A 23145-nucleotide genomic window follows, 5' to 3' on the forward strand; every position below is an offset into this window, starting at 1 on the left:
ACGACTTCTAGTATTTCCTTTTTAAGGCCCATTAACATTTCCTGGAGCTCCCTAGAAAGATCTCTCTTACATTTTATTGCCATAACTTGTTAATATGCTAACCCTTAAGCTAATCAAATAAGGAAGAGGTACATCGCAGTTGGCTTAAACCAATCAACGCTTTCTTCAAAAGGTATGCATAGGAGTACTCTTCTTTAATCATATAGAGGAGGCACTATCAGAAAAATCTCAAGTCTGCCAGAAAGAAGGTAATGGGTGTTGGGTGGACAGCCAGCAATATCTGCCACACTGTTATTGTATACTAAGCAGACTCCTTCTCATCCATTAAGTTTCAACTCAGATTTTACTTTTTCCAGATGCCTTCTATGATATCAAATGGGTTTCGATGTGTCTTCCTCTGAGCTCCCCCAATACTGGGTTCATACCTCTACCATGATATATATAATTCTTATATCTTTAGAAAAAGTGAAACCTTGGAAGAAATGTGATATGTTCTATTAGCTTTTCAGTCTAACCTTGTTGAAAGAGAAAAGGAATGAGGAAGGAAAGAGAGAAGGTGGGAAAGAAGGGAAGGAGAGAGAGGGAGAAATGAAAGAACTTAACTTCTCTTTGAGGCTATACATTTGTAAAATCAGTGTAATTTTACTTCACAATAATTGTTTTAAAGATGAGATAGTAGGGGTATGTGTTTGGCACAGCAGTTAAGATGCTGCTTGGAACATTAGCATCCCACACAGGAATGCCTGGATTTGATACCCAGCTCTGCCCCTAATTCCAGATTCTTGCAAATTCATACCCTGGGAGGCAAAATGTAATGGACCAAATACTTAGATCCCTGCCCCTGCAATAGGAGACCTAGATCAAGTTCCTGGCTCCTAGCTTTGGCCCAGCCCCAATTGATGTGGGCATAAACCAGCATATGAGAGATCTCTGTCTGTCTCTATCTCTCTGTCTCTCTATTTTTCAAATAAATAAAAATTTATAAGAATGAGAATAGAAGAGGGAGGAGGGAGAAGGGTAGAAGCATGAGTGGGAGGTAGGGTAAAGTCAAAAATAACACTATTTTCCTAAATTTGTATATAGGAAATACATGAAATTTGAAATAAAATTTTAAAAGTTATTAGAAAGCTATAACAATCAAAAATAAATAAATAAAAGTTAGAATAAATATTAAATAGGGTAATCTACAAAAAGCACCCAACAGAGTTACCAACACACAATGTCTTATTTGTTTTTGGACATCATATACCCTACCTATATTTTTTAAGTAACATCCTTCCTCCCTTCACACATATTTCCAAGTATGATGCTTTGTACAAGTATAATTACTCAAAAATGTATTGATTGCTTATCTCAAGCTAAAAAAATACAGATTACTGAACATATTAAACAACTAGGCCAGTTCACTATGTCTTGATTTCCATTAGTAGATTGTCTAAAATAACTTTTTAATAGCATCTCCTAAATTCTCAATTTACAGAACTCTTTATGGAGCCTTTCAACAACCATTCAGAACCTTAGATCCACACTTTCCCTTTTAGCGACCTTTTGCCAGACACTTTTTCTTCTCTGCTCCAATCTCTTCAGTATTCTGGGCTTCATTTCAGATCTGTCCTTCTGAGGTATGCCTCCCTCCCCTTCCTAACACTTCTTTGTTGCTAAAAATAAGTGATGTCCCTTCAGAGCAAAAACACTTGGAAAATAAGTTGGCTTTTATAGGTACAGCTTTATACCGGTCTCCGTGAGATTGGGGAAAAGATGCATTAAATAAAGGAAGAAGCTCACCATCATCTTCTTTCCATTGTACCTCTGCATTCCTCAAAGGAGTTTACAAAATCCACATAAAAATAGCAGCACCATACTCATCAAAAATGCACAAGTTAAAGGATGCTAAGTGAGAATTTGCAGAACGCTAAACAGTAAATAAAGAACCAGCTCAGAAGATTACCAGAAAATATTTTAAGGAAGCATTTAATTAAAGGACCCTAGGCTTAACTTACACAAACTGGAGCTGTTGGTGATGATGATTTTAACAAACATACTTTTCCAAGGAAAACTTGATCTTATAAAATGGCCAATTTCCTTTAGATTCTAATGAAGATCTTTCAGACTTCTCTTGCTTATACTGTATCTCAAAATGATACTGTCAGCTTGGTTTCTGCCTGGACTAAGCTCCTTTTATATCCTGTGAAGCTTTGTGATATTAACCCTAAAAGAAGCATTAGTCTATCTCCTAAAATTTTCTTCTCAACCATTGACTATTCAACTATTTTTGAGGTACTCTATTTCTTTGCAAGTGAAAATTTTCTGTTAAGTACAATATTTAATCTTCCTTATAATTGGTATATGTGAGAATGAACACATTCATGTAGATAGGTCCATACTTCCATGAGTATCAAGGTATGAACATGTTTGCATAATGTATCACATATTCATGCACAAATCTGTATACCTACATACTTGAAAATGAATACAGACAGCTTTATAGCTTGGCTCTTGTGAAACTCATCTCTGAGTTGCATTGTCCTAATTTCTTTGAAGGAAAGTAGCTAAACTGCAGCACAAACTAAAATTGCTTAGAGGCCCAAATTTAAAGGTACCTCGCCCAACTGAGTACCCAGTTAAATCTTATTTTGTTTAATCCATTGGCAACTGTGTCAACTGACTTGCAACTACTATCTTCTGATTCATCTAACCTCAACTCAAAAATTATGCTATCTTTTTTCTCAAAAGTTTATATTAAGTTCTCTGCCTGCTATTCAGTATTTCACATATATCCTTAGGGCCATGGTTCTCACAACCTGATTTGTAGGACTCTTGTTATCTGTCAAAAAGATTCTTTGGGCCGGCGCCGTGGCTCAACAGGCTAATCCTCCGCCTTGCGGCGCCGGCACACCGGGTTCTAGTCCCGGTCAGGGCACCGATCCTGTCCCGGTTGCCCCTCTTCCAGGCCAGCTCTCTGCTGTGGCCAGGGAGTGCAGTGGAGGATGGCCCAAGTGCTTGGGCTCTGCACCCCATGGGAGACCAGGAGAAGCACCTGGCTCCTGCCATCGGAACAGCGCGGTGCGCCGGCTGCAGCGCGCTACCGCGGCGGCCATTGGAGGGTGAACCAACGGCAAAAGGAAGACCTTTCTCTCTGTCTCTCTCTCACTGTCCACTCTGCCTGTCAAAAATTAAAAAAAAAAAAGATTCTTTGGAGGTATAAATAGTTCATAGAATGAGTTATATAAAAATGGATGAAGGGATAGTATGTAAAGAAGTCAAGTATTCCCTTGTATAGATTTATATTATCATATAATCACAGAATAGAAAGAGTATATCAACATCTCAGTGACATTATCACAGATGAATTATATAGTTATTAGCTTAATATCACTAGTGATGGGGGACTGAGATACATGCTTAAGTATCAAGGTCATATCTGTTTTCCTAGAGTTTCTACCATTCAAATATTCATCATAAGCTCATTAGAGTGGTTAACCTATAGTTATTGAACAATGAATGAGTCTTATACCCCTTTGAGAATCAAATGAAAATGACGGGCCCTCTTCACAGAAAACTGCATGTACAAAGAATTATTTTTCTTAAAATTTCAGAGAGTTCACAAAGTCTTCTGAAACACCTCATCTATGGACTTCCTGATAAAGAATCATCACTACTGCCTTGAACTGAGTAGAGAAACAAGAGAAATAAACCATGGTTTCCTCCTTCAAGGAGCTAACTTTCTAATAGCAAATGTTTATGGAACGGTGTAGTAATAAGGTTATTATATTGCTAAATACCAATCATCTACTGGCAGACAGGAAGTTCTATTCCTTACTCTCTATAGGATAGAAGCCCTTGTAAATAGACACTGTACACCCATTCTGTAATGGAGATGAGAGTCTTTTGTAGTATCCTCTGAAGCACTACCTGATGGCTCAGCACCAGGGAAACGGAAGATGCTGCTGGTCATGGTCGGGTACAGGTTATTCAATAAGTGCTTTGGATAAAGTAAATCATCTAAGAAAAAGTACTCCCTGACCCTCCTGAGAAGAAACTTGAAAAGAACAGTAAAATAATTTCATTAGTTTCCAGGCTTTTTTTAAAGATTTATTTATTTATTTGAAAGTCAGAGTTACACACAGAGAGAGAGAGAGAGGTCTTCCATCCACTGGTTCACTCCCCAATTAGCCACAACAGCTGGTACTCTGCCGATCCGAAGCCAGGAGCCAGGAGCTTCTTCCGGATCTCCCACACAGGCACAGGGGCCCAAGGACTTGGGCCATTTTCTACAGCTTTCCCAGGCCATAGCAAAGAGCTGGATCAAAAGTGGAGCAGCCAGGACTTGAACCAGCACCCATAAGGGATGCTGGCACTACAGGCGGCAGTTTTATCCATTACACCACAGCTCCAGCCCTCCCAGGCTTCTTTAAGAATAGCATTTCCAGGCCAGCACCGCGGCTCACTTGGCTAATCCCCTGCCTACGGCGCCAGCACCCCGGGTTCTAATCCCGGTTGGGGTGCTGGATTCTGTCCCAGTTGCTCCTCTTCCAGTCCAGCTCTCTGCTGTGGCCTGGGAAAGCAGTGAAGGATGGCCCAAGTGCTTGGGCCCTGCACCAGCATGGGAGACCAGGAGGAAGCACCTGGCTCGTGGCTCCTGGCTTCAGATCGGCAAAGTGCCAGCCGTAGCGGCCATTTGGGGGGTAAATCAACGGAAGGAAGACCTTTCTCTCTGTCTCTCTCTCTCTCACTGTCTAACTCTGCCTGTCAAAAAAAAATAATAATGCTAATAATAGCATTTCCGAACGGGCTATCAGAGAAGGAGGTACCTTTCTCTGAAAGGAGGAGAGAACTTCCACTTTGATTATGGCCTTGCCTAAATAAGGTCGGAGTTTGTGAACCCAAGAGGCTTCCATAGCCTTGGCAGTACTTGACAAAAGCCTCGGGTGATTACTGACATCATAAATAAGAGTGTCAATTGTTAGCCGGCGCCGTGGCTCAACAGGCTAATCCTCCGCCTTGCGGCGCCGGCACACCGGGTTCTAGTCCCAGTCGGGGCACCGATCCTGTCCCGGTTGCCCCTCTTCCAGGCCAGCTCTCTGCTGTGGCCAGGGAGTGCAGTGGAGGATGGCCCAAGTGTTTGGGCTCTGCACCCCATGGGAGACCAGGAGAAGCACCTGGCTCCTGCCATCGGAACAGCGCGGTGCGCCGGCTGCAGCGCGCTACCGCGGCGGCCATTGGAGGGTGAACCAACGGCAAAGGAAGACCTTTCTCTCTGTCTCTCTCTCTCTCTCACTGTCCACTCTGCCTGTCAAAAATTTAAAAAAAAAAAAAAAAGAGTGTCAATTGTTAAATCAACAACAGGAGTCACTGTGCACTTACTCCCCATGTAGGATCTCTGTCTTTAATGTGTTGTACTATGAGAGTTAATGGTAAAACTAGTCTTCAAAAAGTACTTTATACTTTGTGTGTCTGTGTGGGTGCAAACTGTTGAAATCTTTACTTAATATATACTAAATTGATCTTCTGTATATAAAGATAATTAAAAATGAATCTTAATGAAGAATGGGATGGGAGAGGGAGTAGGAAATGGGATGGATTGTGGGTAGGAGGGTGGATATGGGGGGGGGGGACCGTTATAATCCAAAAGTTGCACTTTCAAAATTTATATTTATTAAATAAAAGTTTTCTAAAAAATAGCATTTCCATCGACTTCACCACTTAATCCAAAAAATGTCAAATTTTTAAAATAAATATTATTATTTATTTATTTGAAAGGTAGAGTTACAGACAGAAGGAAAGACAGAGAAAAAGGCCTTCTGTCTGGTGGTTCACTCCCCAAATGGCCAGAGCTGGGCCATTCCAAAGCCAGGAACCAGGTGCTTCTTGCTGGTCTCTCACACAGGTGCAGGGGCTCAAAAGCTTGGGCCATCTCCCACTGCTTAACTAGGCCCTAAGGAGAGAGCTGGATAAAAAGAGGAACAGCCAGGACTAGAATAGGCACCCATATGGAATGCTAGCGCCACAGGTGGAGGATTAACCTGCACCACAGAGGCAGCCCCAAGCATTTCTAAACTCAAAACTCTATGAGGGACTGCTGTTGGGGCAATGAGTTGAGTCTGCTTACAATGCCAATTCAAGTCCTGGCTGCTCTGCACTTCTGATCCAGCTTCCTGCTAATGCACCTGGGAGGCAGCGAGTACCTGGGTCCCTGCCACCCATGTGGGAGATCTGGATGGAGTTCCTGGCTCCTCACTTCAGTCTAGCACCTGGCTGTTACAACTATCGAAGAGGGAGGTGAATGAGCACATGGAAAATCGAGCTTGCTTGCTCTCTCGCTCTCTTTCTTTCTCTCCTCTTCTCTCCCTCCCCTTCTCTATTTTTCTCTCTTTTCCCCTCCATCATTCTGCCCTTCAAATAAATAAATATTTAAAGACTCTATAAGATATGTTTTAGATGATTTAAGAAAAGGTTAAAAAGTGTGTTTAGGATTATACAAACCAAACTCTCAAACAGAATCCAGAAGGATCTTTACTATGATTGAATCTTAGGAGGAAGCACTATAACTTCCATTTTAATTTCTTAAAAATATCTTCTAACAGAGTAATTGGACAGCTCTAAGAAGTGATTGGGGCCAACACTGTGGCATAGTGGGTAAAGCCGCCACCTGCAGTGCTGGTATCCCATATGGGAGCCAGTTCAAGTCCCAGCTGCTCCGCTTCCATCCAGCTCTCCGCTCTGGCCTGGGAAAGCAGTAGAAGATGCTTCAAGTCCTTGGGCCCCTGCACCCACTTGGGAGACCCCTAAGAAACTCCTGGCTCCTGGCTTCGGATCAGCCTAGCTCTGGCCATTGCAGCCATTTGAGTGGTGAACCAGTGAATGGAAGACCTCTCTTTCTCTCTCTGCTTCTGCCTTTCTAACTCTGCCTCTCAAGTAAATAAATAAATATTTTAAAAAATAAGTGATTAATTTTCTTTGAAATCCAGATGTTACTCTGCTTTCTTTATATGAAGACAACCTTGGAGGTTTGGGAAGGAAATGTCATCAAAAAGGTAACAGGAAAAACCTTTTAGCCAGCTCATAATCATTTCTATTTGCTCTGTAAAATTGCTCTGTAATAAAGCATAATATATCTTCTAGCCATGATTGTAGGCCTTGATATGTATGTTATATACTTTAAGGATAATTTGGTTTTGTGTCCTTTTGCTAAAGCAAAAAGATCTTACTTCAAGACAAACAAATCCTGTAAGAAGCTGACAATCCACCAACTACAAATGAAATATACAAGTACATCTTCCTTTAACCCTCATCATGTCTTTTCCCAAATAAATCAAAGAATAAAAATAATACATAGAAGGATCAGAATGGATGAATCTAGGTCCCAGATCCACCAGCCAATAATTGTGGTATCTTAATCAAATCACCTGGCCAATGTGGGCCTCAATTTTGTCACCAGTAAAATGAAGGTAATAAAACTTTCCTTATTGCCCTCTACAGTTGAAATGAGGTCTGTATGAGATTATGTACATGAAGATAGCCTTTTAAAACTCTGTATCATAAGGCAATATAGTTTCACCCAGAATAGATGTGTACCTGGAAATAGTTGCATGTACCTCCATCTGAATGTTATCAGAGTTTAGAAGTTAAATTGTAGTAGTGGGTCTAGGAGTTAAAACCACCACTACACATCCAGTCATTCCCCAGTATCTGTTCCAGGGGATTAGTTCCCCCTCCCACCACCAGCCAAGATACCAAAATCCAGAGATATTCAAGTTCCCTGTATAAAATAGTGCAGTGTTTGCATATAACCAGTGCAACCCTCCACATATACTAAATTATCTCCAGATTAGTTATAATACATAATACAATGTAAATGATATATAAATAGTTTACACTGCACTGCTTAGGGAATTGACAAGAAGAAAAAAAACAAGGTCTGTTCATGTTCAGTACAGCCACATTGTTTATTAACATCCATGGTTGGTAGAATCTGTGGCTGTGGAACCCATAGATCTAGAGAGCCAACTGAACTTTCTTCTACCTTCTGCTGTACCTCAGCCTAGCACTGCTGCAGTCCTAACCAGATAAACAGCATCTTAGTTGACACTAATTTCATGAACAGTCAAAGCTATTTTGGGGAAAGGTGAGACACAATTATTCACTTGTTCCAAAGTTTGATAGCAGAGTAAAAACAGCAACTGGGCTGGCAGCGCGGCTCAATAGGCTAATCCTCCGCCTGAGGCACCGGCACACAGGGTTCTAGTCCCGGTTGGGGCACCGGATTCTGTCCTGGTAGCCCCTCTTCCAGTCCAGCTCTCTGCTGTGACCCAGGAGTGCAGTGGAGGATGGCCCTTGGGCCCTGCACCCGCATGGGAAACCAGGAGAAGCACCGGGCTCCTGGCTTTGGATCAGCACGGTGCGTCGGCCGCAGCCTGCCAGATGCAGCGGCCATTGGAGGGTGAACCAATGGTAAAGGAAGACCTTTCTCTCTATCTCTCTCTCTCACTGTCCACTCTGCCTGTTTAAAAAAAAAAAAAAAAAAAAAAAAACAGCAACTGAATTCAGAGACTCCAAGGATTCTCAGTTTAATTTGTTATTCAATAGCCAATTAACAGTTGCATAATAGAATACAAAAGCATCCTTATGATGGAGTTGACAAACTAACTTGACAAAGGAGGAAAACAGTCTTTATTTTTTTAAATTAACATGTGCAGAGTCAGGCGAGTTCAAAGAAATAGCAATTCAGAAGTGTAATCCTGAACAGATGGCTACTCTCTACATGCTACCTCTGAAGGGGATGTTTTTTCAAGGTAAATAGAAATAAATGTTTTGTTGCACTGTGTGTTCCAAAATACAGATCTCACAAGCATTTTCCAGTGTTAATAATAAGAAATTCATTAATCAAATCTTTATAACAAGGACAAAAATTATCTATAAGCTAGTTGATAGCATTCATTGACATTCAATCATCAAATGATTCTTTATGCATTCGGTTACTTCTAAGATATTTACAACACTTAAATCTGCACACTCTAGCCCCTCATATGCCCCCTACCTCCACTGTATTTCAAACAACAGTCATCCACAGAAGTAGTTTGTCTCTCTTTAAAATGTTCCTTTAACATCCATAAGACATGAGTGGGTTTAAGAGAACAATATATATTGTTTTTTTTAATTTCATTTATTCAACAAATATTTATTCATTGAGCTTCTACTCTGTGCTACATACTGGCATGGTGCTGTAGAGCTAGTAGTAAATGAAAAAGACATGGCCTGGTCTCATGTATTTAATCTATAAAAATGAACAAAAGGAAGTAAAAATGAAAGATCTTATTTGATCCTTTGAAGAGTAAAAGATATTCCAACTTAGGAGGCATTAGTGTGTAGCCTATTTTTGTCCAGAGCTACAAGGGAGTCTCCAGAGAAACGATATGGACTAAAAGAGAAAGACATGATCAACTCTGCAAAATGGGACCACATCATAAATGTTTTATGTTCATGTTGGCTCAAAATATAAGCTAAAAATACAGTCCAGAAGGTCCCTTCCTTCCTCTAGATATGCATTCTGAAGGGAGGTGTTATACATGTAAAAGATATAACTTTAAAGAAAAACAAACAAAAGCACCATTATAAACAACAGAAGATAATGTGACATCTTCTCTAGTCCAATATTCTGCCCAAATATGGTATGTAGACAACTGAAAGACATGAAATTATTTTAGGTACTACACAGACAAGACTTTCTTAATGGTTATATGTTTATTTTAATGTGTATCAGAAAACATATATATACCCATCATATCAAAACCATGATTTTACTGATTTTTGGACTTAGTTTGAGACTGAAGTAGGTGGTTCTGTAGTAGTCAGTCCACTCTACATAGCCTATGTGAATTATGGAGTAGGCTCAGGCATGCCCATGAATGTTTCCAACCTTCCAACCTAATTTTAGAGACAATCCTTAATTAAATTTATTGTCTCCATGAATAATCAAGGTCCTGTGAATTATCACAATAAAATTATCAGCATCTCAACAAATAGCTTTTTGTTTTGCTCTTAAGTGACACATAGTTTTATCAAAACATATTCTTGCTTAAATGATTACTGTGTTGATTACTAAGCATCAATAAATTGCAATGTATTTTTCACAATTCATACAATTTTGTAATTTAATGTAAATTTATATAAAATAAAAGTACTGATAATAAGACAACAGAAAATATAATAATGTTGTTAAACTTTTAAAATGTACATTAGGGGTGGGTGTTTAGCACAGCAGTTAAGATGTTGCTTAGGATTCCACATCCCATATTAAAGTTTCTGGGTTCAAATCTCAGCTCTGCTTCCTACTAATGGGCACTAAAAGGCAGCAAGTGATGCCTCAACTACTTGGGTCCTTGCTACCCACACGGGAAAACTGGAATGAGTTCAGCCTGGCCCAGTCCCAGCTATTGCAAGCATTTGGGGTGTAATGAAAGTTCCTTTCTCTCCCTCCCTCTCTCTCTCTCTCTCTCTCTGTATGCATGTGTGTGTGTGTGTCTATGTCTCTCAGTCTTTCAAGTAAAAAAGAAAATAAATAAGTAAATTTAAAGAATATAAAAAGCATGTTATATAGTTAAGGAGAAGAGTTCAAACAACCATGAAGGCTGGAAAATAACAAAGTAAAACCAGATACCCCTCTGTGGATCAAAGATAGTACTGTGTGTACTCTTTAAATAACACAATTAATTGAAGATTTATAGGAGATTTGGCATAAATTCAAAAATTAAAATATTTCTAGTAAAACAGTATATGAATAAAATATATTTTGGCTCATAATTCTAGCAATAAAGATGGTCATCTATTACAATCATCATGAAAAGATACATATAACAAATCTAAAGCATTGTTTCTTCAACATACTGGGTCCTAAAAAAAAATCTAATCATCTTTTAAGATGTAGATATAGTGTATTTATTTTCATTAGTACAAACCCTAACAAAGTTCAAGAGAAATAAGACAAAGATAGATGAAAAAGGGTCAACATATCATAAATTTAAAAAATAGCAAGTCTAGCACAACAGGTTAAGCCACTGCTTGGGATGCCCATATGCCATATCAGAGTGACTGGTTCAAGACCATGCCACTCTGCTGCCTATCCAGCTACCTACTAACACACCTAAGAAGCAACAGATGACAGCTCAAGTGCTTGGATCCCTGCTACCCATTTAGGAGACCCAGATGGAACTCCTGACTCCTGTTGTGGCCTGGTCCAGCTCCAGCTGTTTTGGCCATCTGGGGAGTAAATGGAAACTGTGTGTCTCTCCCTCTCTCTATCACTCTGCCTTTCAAATAAATAAATACAGATAGACAGGTGAGAATAAGTCATAGAAGGAATTTTAAAATCTTAGAACCAAGTTTGATTACAGAGAGAGAGAGAGGGAGGGAGGGAGAGAGAGAGTCTTCCTTCTGTTGGTTCACTCCCCAAATGGCTGTAACGGCCAGAGCTGCGCCAGTCCGAAGCCAGGAGCCAGGAGCCAGGAGCCAGGAGCTTCTTCCAGGTGTCCCACGTGGGTGCAGGGGCCCAAGGACTTGGGCCATCTTCTACTGCTTTGCCAGGCCACAGCAGATAGCTGGATTGGAAGAAGGGCAGCCGGGACTAGAACCAGCGCCCATATGGGATGCCAGCGCCACCGGCAGAGGATTAATCTACTGCACCACAGCGCCAGCCCCACAAATAATTTCTGATTTTAAGAATTGAAAGTGATTGCCAAATGACACAAAAAATTGATCTCACTTTAAATTCCATCCAGATTATCAAATAAATTACATGATATCTAAGCAGAGGCGGCCCATTCTTCTGTCTTTACAAAGTGAAGGTGGCTATAAAGCTTCTTGGGGAAAAACCATTTCTGTTTGTGGCTTTTTTATGTGCTAGAGTTTCCTCATACTGAATCCGTTTCTCAGGAAGCACACCAAACACCAAATTGTACATCTATAGTATATACTTTAGTAGAAATAAGTGCATTTGGCTTTCTACAAAAACCTCAGCTGAATTAAGAGAGACATTGGTTTTGTTTTTAGCAAAGGAAAATTAGTTCCTTTTTCTTTAGAAATTTTTCATTGGTGTTCATGATGGATCTTGATCTGTAATTTTCTTTTATTGCAGTGTCATTTGTTCTGGTATCAGAGAATAAGTTACTGGCCTTAAAGAATAACTTACGAAATACTCTTTCACAAATTTTCTGGAAGAATAATCAATGATATTATTTCTTCCTTTTTTTTTTTTTTTTTTTTTTTTTTTTTTTTTTTGACAGGCAGAGTGGACAGTGAGAGAGAGAGACAGAGAGAAAGGTCTTCCTTTTTGCCGTTGGTTCACCCTCTAATGGCCGCCGCGGTAGCGCGCTGCGGCCAGCGCACCGCGCTGTTCCGATGGCAGGAGCCAGGTGCTTCTCCTGGTCTCCCATGGGGTGCAGAGCCCAAACACTTGGGCCATCCTCCACTGCACTCCCTGGCCACAGCAGAGAGCTGGCCTGGAAGAGGGGCAACCGGGACAGGATCGGTGCCCCAACCGGGACTAGAACCCGGTGTGCCGGCGCCGCAAGGCGGAGGATTAGCCTAGTGAGCCGCGGCGCCGGCTTATTTCTTCCTTAAAAGTTTAGTAGAGGGGCCGCTGTGGCATAGTGGCTAGAGCCTCTACCTACAGTGCCAGCATCCCATATGGGCACAGTTCAAGTCCTGGCTGCTCCACTTCTGATCCAGCTCTCTGCTGTGGCCTGGGAAAGCAGTAGAAGATGATCCAAATCTTTGGGCCCCTGCACCTGTATGCAAGACAAGAAGAAGCTCCTGGCTCCTGCTTTGGATTGGCACAGCTTCAGCCATTGCGGCACTGGGAAGTGAACCAGTGGATGGAGGGTCTCTCTCTCTCTCTCTCTCTCTCTCTCTCTCTCTCTCCTTTTCTCTCTGTATAACTCTGACTTTCAAATAAATAAATAAATCTTTTTAAAAAATGAAAAAATAAGTCTGTCTCTGTGCGTGGGTTAGAGTACTTAGCCCTGTGTATTTAAGGTAATTATTAGTAAGGTTAAGCTTACTTAGGTTATTACTTAGGTAATTATTAGTAAGGTTAAAGCTATCATCTTTCTATTTACATATATTTATACATATATATTCACTTGTACCTATATTTATGGTGTTCTTTATTCCTTTCTGTAGATTTTTTTTCCTACTGGTGACATTTTCTATCTAAATGATTTCCTCTAGAATTTCTAGTAGTGTGTGTGTCTGCTGCTGATAAATATTTCCAGCTTTTGTATTTCCAAAAAATGATTATTTTTCCCTCCATTTTTTAGAGATGTTTTCTCCTGGTATAGAATTCTAGGTTGGCAGCATTTTCCTTTCTAAAAAGAACTCAGATTTAATCCTTATCTTTGTTGCTCTGTATATAACACATGTGTATGTATATATAAAATAATACATGGAGAATATATTAATTTTTTTCTTATTAGTTAAATCTCTTTAAAAGATAATTGACTGTTGGAAACCAGATAATAATATTGTGTTATGTAATTTATAGCATATATGTCTATGACAAATTTTGATATAATTTCTGTGTTTAATGTGATGTAAAGGTGAAAACTATTTCTTTCCCTTTTTATTTTCTTGGTGCCTTTGTCAAAAATGTAAAAGCTTACTTTTGGATTGGTTAATTATATTTCATTAATCTGTATATGCCTATCTTTGTGCCAGTTATACACTCTCAATTATTGTAGCTTTGTAGTACATTTCAAAATTAGGAAGTATACATCTTCCAGTTTTGATCTTTTTCAGGATTGTTTTGGCTATTCCAGGTCCACTGAACTTCCACATGAATTTTAGAAACAACTTGACAATTTCTTAAAAAAGTAAAAAAGAAAAGCCAGCTGAGATTTTATAAGAATTACACTGAATATGTAGATCAATTTGGGGAATACTGCCTTCTTAACAATATTTGTCTCTCAATCCATGAACATAGACAGGCTTTCCACTTACTTGGATCTTCTTTCACTTCATTTAATAATAGTTCTTAGTTTTCAATCTTCAAATCTTGTGCTCCTACTTTTTAATTGCTTCTTAATATTTACAAATAAAATTACAGTATTTACAGTGGACAGCATGTTTTGAAATATGAAACATTGTGAAATGCCTAAATTGAAATAATTGGCATAGACATTTCCTCACTTCTTGGGTGGGGTGAGAACACTTAAAATTTACCCTCAACAATTTTCAAGCATAAAATGCATTAGTAACTATTGTCACCATTTGTATATCAGATCTAGATATAGAAAAGTGATACACAAAGAGCCAGTGGGATTTATCCCAAGAATGAAGCTGGTTTGATATTTTCAAATAACATGCTATCTTAACAGAATAAAGGACAAAAATATTTGGTCTTCTCAATTGATGATGAAAAATGCATTACTGGATTTTGTCAAAGGCCTATTCTGCATCAATTGATCAAAACCCTGTGGTATAGTCTTTTTATACATTGCTGGATTTGGTTTTCTAGAATTTTGTTGAGGATTTTTGCATCTTTATTCATACAGGATATTTAAAGATTTCTTGTGACATCTTTGGTTTTCTTTATCAGGTTTATTCTATTGTCATAGATTAAATTGGAAAGCATTTCTTCCTCTTTTATTTTCTCAGTCTGAGAAAGATTGGAATTATTTTCTTAATATTTTATTGTGGTAAAATACACATAAAATTAACCATCCTAATCATTATTTTTAAGCATTCAGTTCAGTGGTATAATTACATTCATAATCTTGAACAACCATCATCATCCATTTGAGAACTTTTTCACCGTGTAAAACTGAATCTCTTCCCATTAAACAGTAACTCCCCGTTCCCTAGCTCCTGGCAACCACCATTCTACATTCTGCTTCTAGAACTGAGACCACTCTAAATACCTCATATAAGTGGAATCATATAGTATTTGTTCCTTAGTGATTGGCTGATTTTGCTTAGTATTATGTCTTCAAGGTTCATTCATGCTGTAGAATATATTAGAATTTAATTCCTGTTAAAACTGAATTATATTCCATTGAATGTATAAGGGATCTTCAGTAAGTTCTTAGAAAATATATATTATGAGAAACCTATGCATAGAGTTCAAAATTCATTATACTAAAATAAATTTACCTTTAAATTCCATTTTCCCACAAACTTTTTGAAGTATCTTTGTATAGGTCATATTTTGCTTAGCCACTCATCCATTAAACGGATACTTGGTTTCTTCAATGTTTCAGGTATTTTAATACTGCTTTAAACAGTATTCTTGGGTTTAAACAGTATGTTTGGGTTTGCAATATATCTTTATTGCTTTTTTAATTCTTTTGAGTATATACTGAAAAACAGAATTGCTAAATCATATGCTAATTCCATATGTTAATTTCTGAGGAACTGACATACTGTTTTCCACAGCAGTTGTATCATTTTACATTACCCAAAAACAGTGCTCAGGAGTTCCAGTTATTCTACATTCAAACCAACACCTGTTTTTTGTTTTTATTTTAAAAGTAGCCATCCTTAAGGGTGTGAGGTGGTACTTAATTGTAGTTTTTAATTTTCATATCCCTAATGAGTAGTGATGTTGAACATCTTTTCATGTGTGTATTGGTCACTTGTATATCTTCTTTGGAGAAATGTTTATCTAAATCTTTTGTCCTCTTTGAAGGGAGGGGAGAACTTCCACTTTACTTATGGCCTTGTCTAAATACTGATGGAGTTTGTGGATTCAAATGGCTTCCATAGCCTAGGCAGCTCATGTCAACAGCTTCAGGTAATCACTGACATCATACACAAGAGTGTTAAGTGTTAAATTAACAACAGGAGTCACTGTGCACTAACTTCCAATGCAGGACCTGTGTCCTCAAAGAGTTGTAGTATAATTATGTCTAAGTGTTAGCATAAGAGATATCATTCTTAGGTGCTTCTTTAAATTTAATTAAGATTCTAAAAAAAAAAAGTGAAATTAACTTCAAGATGCAATGACTTTGAATAGCCCTTGTCTCCACCATTAAGAAACAGTTTTTTTGTTTCGTTGGTTGGCTGGTTTTTTCATGCAAGTTATTGAACTCTTTACTTGTATAGAGTTGGTTTTCTGTGTATAAAGTTAATTGAAAATGGAAAAAATATTTTGCACATTTTTAAAGCTTAATTTGATTTTGCTGGCAAGTTTTAGGAGTTATCCAAATATCCAGGATATTAATCTCCCTCTTTAAAATTGTTTTTAATTTATTTTCATTTTATTTGAAAGGGGGAGGGGAGAGGAGGAGGGAGAGAGAGAGAGAAATTTTTTACTAGTTCACAAATGCCCACAAAAGCCAGGGCTAAAGATGGCCAAAGGTAGGAGTCAAGAACTCCAACTGGGTAGCAGAGACTTGGGTACTTCTTAAGCCACCATCTGCTGCCTCCCAGGATGCACATCATCAGGAATCTGGATCTGAAGTACAGGAACTAGAACTTAAGCAAGTCATTCCTATACAGGATGCAGGAGTTTCAAGCAATGACTTAGCCACTGAGCCAAATGCCCACCCTGATATTAATCTCTTATCAGATATATGATTTGCAAATATTTTCCAATTTTGTGGGTTACTTTTTCATTGTGTTGATAATATCCTATGATGAACAACTTTTCAATAACTTAATAAAGTTAAATTTGTCAATTTTTTCTTTTGTTGCCATGCCATTGGTGTCATATCCAAGAAATCGTTGCTAAATCCAATATTGTGAAAGTTAGCTCTAAGTTTTCTTATATCTATGTCTCTGATCAATTTTGAGTTTTTAATATGGTGTTGGTAAGGGTCCAACTCCAATTTCGCATGTAAATGTCCAATTTTTTAGCACTATTTGTTGAAAAGACTTTCCCTTCCCTCACTAAATGATCTCTATTCTATTCCTTTGTTTTATATGTCTGTTTTTATGCCAATACCATATTGTTTTTATTACTACAGATTTGTACTAACTTTTGAAATCAGAAAGTATGGGTCTTCCAGTTTTTTTGTTCTTTTTCAAGATGGTTTTGAGATTCTATATAAATTTTAGGATAGGTTTTTCAATTTCTGTAAAAATTGCCATTGGGATTTGAAAAGTGATTTCACTGAATTGCTATCTCTCTTCAGGTTGTATTGACACATTCATGACAGTAAATCTGTTACTGTTTACATGTTTAGTAGAATTTACCAGTGAGGCCATTTTCAGCCTCAGTTTTTCTCTACAGGGAATTTAAAATTTTTAATTCAATTTCTCTATATTATAAGACTATTCAGATCTTTAACTTCTTCTAGAATTGGCTTTAATAGTTTGTCCATTTCATCTTAGTTATCTAAATTGTTGGCATACAATTATTCATAGTACTCATTTGTAATTTTTAAAATTTCTCTAAGGTAGTAATAGCCCCCTCTTTTACTTCTGATATTAATAATCTGAATCTTTTTTCACATATTTATTTATTTATTTGAAAGTCAGACTTACAGAGAGAGTGTGAGGAAGTGACAAAGACAGAGAGAGAAAGAGATCTTCCATCCACTGGTTCACTCCCTAGATGGCCATAACAGCCAGGGCTGGGCCAGGAGCCAGGAGCTTTATCTGGTGGCAGCAGCCCAAATATTTGGGCCATATTCTGCTGCTTTTCTCAGGCCATTAGTAGGGAGCTAGGATTTGAACCAATGCCCATATGGGATGCCATATTTGCAGGTGGCGGATTTTCTCTCTCTCTCTCTCTCTTTTTTGGTCAGTCTAGCTAAAGATTTGTCTATTTTGCTGCTCTTTTCATAGAATGAAATTTAGCTTCACTGATATTTTTCTATTGATTTGTTATTTATTTCATTTATTTCTTATCTTATTTCCTTCATTTTCCTGATTTAGATTTAGTTTGTTTTCTTTAAGTTTCTTGTCGTATAATAGAGACTTTAAATTGTTCATCTTTTTAAAACATAGGCATTTATAGGTACAAATTTTCCTGTGACAAGGGTTAGTCTGCCTAGGGAGTTAAGTGGACTCATGAAAAGAACTGGAAAAGACTTATTCAACCTGACTCACTATCCCCTATCTGACTTCTGCTTCAGATTTAAGTCTTAGGATGCTGGCACAGAGATTTTGGTGATTTTCCCCAGTAATTACAATGATGGCAGCTAGATGTGAAACATTTTCTCAAATACAGTAGCTCCCTGGAAGAAGCAGAGGGCAGTTGAATTCCAGAGCCAGTAGCAAACTGTCTTCACCCTTAGGAAACACTGAAATGTCACAATTTAGTCAGAGAATGTCACAGTTTAGTAGAGAACCCAGGCATTCTCTGTGTAATTCTGTTTTTCATTAAAATGGCAGTTTGTTTTGCAGTGAAAGAAAAACTTCAAATTTTTGTTATGCTATATTAAAACATTTTTATTTTAACCTAAAGGATACAAGTGTACATTCATGATCCAGACATATGATATACAGCAAAGATATTTTCTTTGATATTAAGTTCTCTGATTGGAGTTACAACGTCTTAACATAAAATACACCATAACATACTTTCCAGGACTTTTAAAAACCTTAATTTCTAACTCACTATTGGATAAACCTCTAAGTCCAACTTGATACTTCATGCTTCTATCACTGGTATATCTAAGGTTATAGCAACATCATGCTGAATTCCTTTATTGCCTCACTGACACCCTTTCAGTAAGTAGGCAGAGAACAACTAGGAATAACTGAAGAATTAAAATGCATGAAATGAAAATAGAAATTCTGGCAATTTCAAAGAACTGTTACAGAGTTCAAATCAAATAATGTATTGCTATCATTTACAGGTCAATTCAACAGTGTATTCCCACCATCTAATACAGTCTTTGGCACATGATAATCACACAATAAATATTAAATTCATTAAATGAAGATAATTATAAGGAAAATATCTTTCTATTATTTTCTTGTTAGAGAAATGTTTATGGGAGGATAAAGCCAAGTATATGAGTAGAGCAGAGGTAGGATGTGAAAAAGAAGGAAAATATGATTGGTAACATTCTGTTCCTTGAACAGAAGCAGAAGTGGTAGAATCAAAGAAAGATCATCAAAGTAACCAATTCCCAAATCAGCCTTTTTTCTTTCACTGCCCCATTCACCTACCATCTTAATTTCATCGATTTTTTTTTAAGAGATTGCCTTTGGGCATCTACCTCATTAATCTCAGACTCATCATTAAGCCATTACATTCAGTATTTTTATAGAAATTTGTATATGTCCTCTCCTGGGTCATTAGAAACATTGCTGTTTTTCATTTATATAATTTAACTAATTCAGAGCCCTGTTTTCCCCTTCTCTTAGCCCTCTCCATAAAGGCTAGTGTGGCCTGAGGGAAAGACAATGGACTAAAGGGACTGCAGTTCTTTTATTTTCACTTCAAGCTCTGAACTATTCTAGCCACAAGTCCTATGGGATAGGTGTCTGGTTGAAAATGTGTCTCTCTGAATTGTCCTTTTTTCAATTTTATGGATATATTCCATCACACACATAGGAATTTCATAAAGATGTTTTTCTTTGCCACAGAGGTCAAGGTTTTGTAGGCCTTTGGGGAACAGATAACACACCTAAACTTCAGCTCAACTTAGAACCATGTTATCCTACTGGAACACTAAGTTCTTGGTACCAGGAAGGCTTTTGGAACACCTCAAACCACATGTACTTTAAAGAATGCAGATGGGTCACGGAATTGAATCAATCTAGTCTAACCAAACAGCCTCAACCCCCACTTTTAATCTAACCTAATTAATAGCCTCCTCCTACCTCTCATCACATTTGTTACAATTTAAAGTGGTTTTAACTGGGTTAATATTCAATTCACCAATTTTATTTTCAAACACATAACTGGCAGAAACAAGCAAAAAAAAGTTCTCTCTTTAAAGAGCTCATCAATGAGGTAAGACTTTGGACCTTGAAGCTTTCAGAAGACTAATGAGATAATGTCTAAAATGTGTTTGAGCTGTATGTATGAAAGGCTCTGTGGAGATAAAAAATCTGATAAATGATGTAACAAATCCTGTGTCAAATAATCTGTCTCTTGGAGGACATAATAAGTTTTAAATAAATACTTTACAAATATGGACCTGCTAATCTTATCTGTCAACTCCAGTCCAGGTCAGTTGAAAAGTACTATTACTGTCATCACAACAAAGAAGAATCTTTCTAATGAATTTTCTAAGAATGTTCCAACAGGGAACCATGACTGTTAGGTAACATCTTCATATTAAGCCAAGCTTCCAGCTCCAATTTCAGCTCATTATCAATCTTATTATCAACATGAAAGCACTAGTCATGACCCACTCCAACTCTCTGTGAAACCAAATGCATCCATGGGACTTTCTTGCTATCCTAAATTGAGAAAAATCACAAAGCACACCCTCTAGGAGTTTTTGAACTATCAAAGTACATTAAACAAATGATATTGTCAACAGTGAACACATAATGGACTTCAAAAACATAAGAGCTCAATTCAATTACCTACAAGCTTTAATCCTCTCCTTCATGCAATCCTTCATGTAAAAGCACACAAAATCTTTATCTCTTCCCATGATACCTTTTATTCCTAACAAGTATAAATGAGATAACTTTTTTTATGAACTCTACAAAATAACAAACAGGACCAAAAATATAGCAAATAATTTTCTGATGAGAAAACAAAAATTTGGTATATACTCTTCTAAAACATGCCTATTAAAATCAGTATCATTACATTTTCAAAACCTCACTTAAAGACACAACTTTATTTTTTAAAATCTTTTTTTATATTTTGAGAGACAAAGTTCCCATCTGCTGGTTCATTCCTCAAATGCCTGCAATGGCCAGGGCTGGGCTAGGAGAAATGGAAGCCAGCACCCAGGAACTCAATCCGCCTCCCACATGGGTGGCAGGAACCCAATTATTTCAGCCAATGCCATTGCCTCTCAGGGATTGCATCAGCAGGAAGCTGGAACCAGGAGTTGGAGTTGGGAAACAAACCCAAGTATTCCAATGTGGGATATGAGTATCCAAACAACTATCCTTTTAAAATTTATTTTTATGTATGTGTTTATTTAATTTGAGAGGCAGAGAGAAAGAGAGAAAGCTCCTATTCACTATTCACTCAATGCCCTTAAAAACCAGGATTGGGTTGAAGCTGAAGGCAGGATCTCTATCGGGGTCTTCCACCTGGGTGGTATAATCCCAAATATTTCAGCCATAATCTACTGCTTCCTAGGGTCTGCATTAGCAGAAAGTTGGAATCAGGAGGAGGGCTAGAACTTGAACCCGGGTGCTTTGACATGTGGGCTTCCCAAGAGCACCCTACCACTAGGATAAATGCTTTTTCCCATTACTTATTTGAACTCACCTAATCTTAAACATTTTTTAGAGTAATCAAGTAACAAAATTTCTTTTGAAAAAAATAAAAAAATTTCAGAGGTGGAAAGATCTTTGATATATTCTCTTATTTAGTCTTTGCCTACAGACAGGTAAGTTTAGTTAACAAATATTAAAAGTGATACCCTGTGGACATTTTATAGTCCAATAATATGTTCCCCAGAGTACATCAATAATTACTTGGGGAAAAAGTTATGATTTTAAAAATGAATATTTCCAGGCTCTACCATAGACTTACTGATTCAGAAATTCTAGAGACAGGGTCCAGGAATCTGCATTTTAAAATTCTATGCACAATAATGTTTAAGACCCACAGCTCTTTTTTTTTTTTTTGAAAGGCAGAGTTAGACAGTGAGAAAGAGAGAGAGAGAGAGACAGAGAGAAAGGTCTTCCTTTCATTGGTTCACCCCCCAAATGGCCGCTACGGCTGGCGCTGCGCCGATCCGAAGCCAGAGGCCAGGAGTTTCTTCCTGGTCTCCCATGCAGGTGCAGGGCCCAAGCACTTGGGCCATCCTCCACTGCCTTCCCAGGCCACAGCAGAGCTGGACTGGAAGAAGAGCAACCAGGGACAGAACCTAGCACCCCAACCAGGACTAGAACCTGGGGTATCGGTGCCACAGGCAAAGGATTAGCCAAGTGAGCTGCAGCACCAGCCAAGACTCACAGCTCTTATAGGTCTAAAAGATGTATCACTCAGGGAAACGCTGAGGAGAGAGCTTGTTCGTAGGCACGCGCACACACACACACACAACTTGATCAGCATCTTCTTCCCTCATTAACCCAGATACTTGTATTTATCAGAAAAAAAAAAAAGTAATCTCTTAGCTTAACCCACATCAGACATTCTTCCAATTACATTTCCCACTAAGTTGTATTGTGAACTATCATTTTATAACAGAAACACTTAGAACCCCAGCATTTGGAGTGATCTACCATTCTCCTGAAAATGCCTGATTCAGCTGTCATTTAGTTTAATGTAGCTCAATGAACCACATTATTTTAGCCTATTTTCTTCCCATGACAGCAATGTTATTAGAAATGGCATTTTTCATAATTCTTTTCCTTTGACAGAAACACACAAAAAAACTAGTAAACACAAGAAAGAGCTGAATTCAGAAATATGTGAGTAACTGGACTTTGAGAAAATGAGCTCCTAGCAGAATCAGTTGGCACAGACAAACCTGTGTATACAGAAATCACCTGCAGAGTAGCTATCAATGCAAACTTCAAAAAAGACTGATTTGGTAGAAGATGGATAACTTGGGCTGACACTGTGGCACAGTGTGGTTAAGCTGCCACCTGGGGTGCCTCATCCTTATCAGAATGCCTCCACTCTGATCCAGCTTTCTACTAATGCATTTGGGAGGCAGCAGGTTATGGTCCAAGTACTTGGGTTCCTACCACCCTTATGGGAGACCTGTATGGAGTTCCTGGATCCTCACTACAAGATGGTCCAGTCCTGGCCATTGTGGGCATTTGGAAAGTGAACCCACAGATGGAAGATCCCCCTCCACTCATTCTTTCTCATAATTCTACCCAACAAACATCCCACTGGCCTAATATGAATGGTTTTAAGAAAAATGTTCCAGGAGTTTCAAGATTTCAAGATTCTAAACTCTTGCATCTGAACCTCCCTTCAAGCCTAACATCAATATATTAATAACAGATTGATAATATATGCATATGTTAAAAATCACATAAGGGAATGTATAGGGAAATTCATTTCACTTCATCAGAACCCACATTCTATATGTCAGAGCTGGG

This window comes from Lepus europaeus, chromosome 19 (genome assembly GCF_033115175.1).
Source record: "Lepus europaeus isolate LE1 chromosome 19, mLepTim1.pri, whole genome shotgun sequence".
NCBI classification, from domain to species: Eukaryota; Metazoa; Chordata; class Mammalia; order Lagomorpha; family Leporidae; genus Lepus; species Lepus europaeus.